Raw genomic sequence first — 3,382 nt, 5'->3', positions numbered from 1 at the left:
GACAATGAGGACTACTGAGAACTCAAGAACAATGGCAATGGGTTTTTGATCCTGCTGCACATACTGGCTTTGGGGAAGCCTGGGCGGTTTGGATGCTCAGCTTGCTGGGCCTGGATGGAGGTGAGTGGTCCTTGGACTTCCCACAGGTCAGGGAACCCTGATTGCTCTTCAAGCTGATGAGGGAGAGGGACTTGATCAGGGGAAGGGGAGGAAAATGGGAGGCAGTGGCGGGGAGGAGGCAGAAATCCTTAATAAATAAATAAATTAAAAAAAAATAAAATAAAAGGAGTATTTTTTTTTTCCCAGAAGAAATCAAGAAAAAAGAATTGCTCTGGGAGACTAATGTCTTGCTTCTCAAAACACAGTTTGTGGAGCAGCAGAGCCTGGTGCCTACCCGAGGCCAGCATCAGCTGTGTGCTGGGACAGTTGCTTATGCATTGTATTTAAACGGGGCTGCTTAAGGACCTCTTTCAGGGATTACAGGCAGGGCCACAGTACCTGGCTTATGAGGCTTTGGGTGGAACCCAGTGGTTTACACACACTAGGTGTGCACTGCACCTACAGAGCAACTTTTGTGTGTGAATTGTTTTTAAAGATTTATTTACTTACTGTGTATGCAGTATTCTGCCTGCATGTACGCCAGCAGGCCAGAAGAGGGCACTGAACCTCACTATGGATGGTTGTGAGCCACCATGTGGTGCTGGGAATTGAACTCAGGACCTCTGGAAGAGCAGCCGTCTCTCCGGCCCCTTATGTGTGAATTTTTAGAATCAGTTTGAAGTTCCTTTGGAGGGACAATTGCTTCATTGTGTCCCACCATATTTTGTTAAATCTTTCATAGGATTCCTTTCCAGTCTTTTCCTTTTTCCTTTTGGATTTCATTATACACCACAGTTTCCATTAAGACAAAAGATAATAATTTGTCCTATCAAACTTGGCTCATTTGTTATCCTGACAAATTTATCTTTCCTTTGAGTCTATGTTTGAAATGCAAATTAAACTGCCCATTTTTAATAATTTCTGAAACGGATGCTTTTTAATGGTAACCTTCCCTGTTTTTACGATTTCTAAATGTCGTTTCTTGTATTTTAACTTTTGAAGCCAAGCAGCCTCACGGGGTGGCTGAGCCGAGCTGGTGACACCTGGCCCTAACTCCTCTGCAAATACCGCGCCTGGTGTTAGGACGCAGAATGGAGGCTGCTGTTCTACACACCGTGAACGGCAGGCAGCTCCTTTACTCTGCGGCCTACAGTGACCTTTAAAAGCTATCGGTAACATAAAGGTAGAGACAACCAGTTTGTAAGAGCGGTAGGTAAGAGGAGCCACTGCCCAGTGAGACACCACTGTAAGCATTCAGGCGGTGCGTGCCGCCTTCCTTCATCTTTATCTATTTATTTAGACAGGTCTCTATCATAGGCTGGACTCCAACTCGCTTTGTAGCCAGGAATGGGTTTGAGTTTCTGACCCTCCTGCCTTCACCTCCCAGGCTCTGGAATGCTAGCAAGCGACACACACGCAGTCTTAGGTATCCCTAAGGATGGAACCCCGGCTTCCTGCAGGACTCTGCCAAAGGAGCCACACCCCCAGACCTTGTCTTGATCTCCCGGAAGCCCACAGTGCTCCACTCCGTGCTCACCTCTGAGACTCCTTGAGCCCCACAGGAAAGCTCCTCCCAGCTTTTTATCGATGTTATTCGTCTGTTTCCATTTCCCATTTTTTCGTCCCATCTTTGTTCAGACAAAACAGCCACACTGGAGAGCAAGGGCCAGGGCATCTCACACGTCCCGCACACCCAGTCTCCTGGAACTCCGCCTGGGTCACTGGGCTGGAGCCCTGGTTGCCTGCTGTGAGTCCGCCAGTGAGTGTGATGGGTGTGTCCACCCCTGCTGGCCACTGTCACGTGCTGCCTAGCTTGGGGACCATCTCTTTTAGAACAGTGAACAACAGGCAGAAGGGCAGACAAGTGCAAAGCTCAGACAGGAGAGATTTCAGACTGGCATGGTGCTTGCAATAACCTCAGCCCCTGACAGAGGCTACGGCAAGGGGACGCTTGAATGTGAGTTCAGGCCAGACAGGGTGACATGTCTAAAACAATAAGTGAAAAAGAAAAAGAAAACCAAACTCTTTAATTATTCCCAAAATACATACGAGTAGACTTAAACAAGATATTCTTTGGATAACTCGACATTTTAGGGTTTTTGTGGGTTTGTTTGTTTTGTTTGTTTGTTTGTTTGTTTTTTGAGACAGGGTTTCCTCTGTGAAACAGTCCTAGCTGTCTTGGAACTTGCTTTGTAGACCAGGCTGGCCTCGAATTCCCAAAGATCCACCTGCCTCTGCCTCCTGAGTTCTGGGACTAAAGGTGTGAGCCACCACCACTGCCAGGCTAACATATTAATTTTTCATTTCATGTGTATGAGTGTTTTGCTTGAATGTCTGTGCACGTGTGTTGCATGCACGCAGTACCCACAGAAGTCGGGGGGCACTGGATACCCTGAAACCGAAGTTAGATGATTATAAGCTGCCATGCGGATGCTGGGAACTGAGCCCAGGTCTTCTGCAATAACAAGCGCTCGTAACTGCTACGTCATCACTCCAGCCCCAATTTATGGTCTCATGGATCCCAGGCTGGCCTCAAACTCTTCAGTTAGCCAAATATGACCTTGAACTCCTGATCCCTCTGACCTCACCTTCCGAGTTCTGGAATTACAAACACTTGCTCTCACATTTGGCTGACTGAATATTTTAAAAATTTCAGTTCTTATCAGTATGGCAATTTCTCAGAAAAGTAGGAAACAACCTACCTCAAGACCCAGCAATACTACTTTTGGGTATATACCCAAAGGAAGCTCAATCATACCACAAGGACATGTGTCAGCTATGTTCATAACAGCATTGTTTGTCATAGTCAGAACCTGCTAACAACCTAGATGCCCCTCGACCGAAGAATGGATAAGGAAAATGTGGTACATTTACACAATGGAGTACTACACAGCGGAAAAAATAGTGACATCTTGAAATTTGCAAGCAAATGGATGGAGCTAGAAAACATCATATTGAGTGAGGTAACCCAGACCCAAAAAGACAATTATCATATGTACTCACTCATAAGTGGCTTTTAGACATAAAGCAAAGAAAACCAGCCTACAAATCACAATTTCAGAGAACCTAGACAACAATGAGGACCCTAAGAAAGACATACATGGATTTATCTATATGGGAAGTAGAAAAAGACAAGATCTCCTGGGTATATTGGAGATCATGGGGACCTTAGAGAGGGTAGAAAGGGAAAGGGGGAGGGAGGGGGGCAGTGAAAAATATATAACTCAGTAAAAATAATTAAAAAAAAGAAGATCAAAGCCGGGCTGTGGTGGCGCACACCTGT

The sequence above is a fragment of the Microtus ochrogaster genome, chromosome 17 (assembly GCF_000317375.1).
Source record: "Microtus ochrogaster isolate Prairie Vole_2 chromosome 17, MicOch1.0, whole genome shotgun sequence".
Classification (NCBI taxonomy): Eukaryota; Metazoa; Chordata; class Mammalia; order Rodentia; family Cricetidae; genus Microtus; species Microtus ochrogaster.
The sequence above is the reverse complement of the archived record's forward strand: the minus strand, read 5'-3'. Positions refer to the sequence as shown.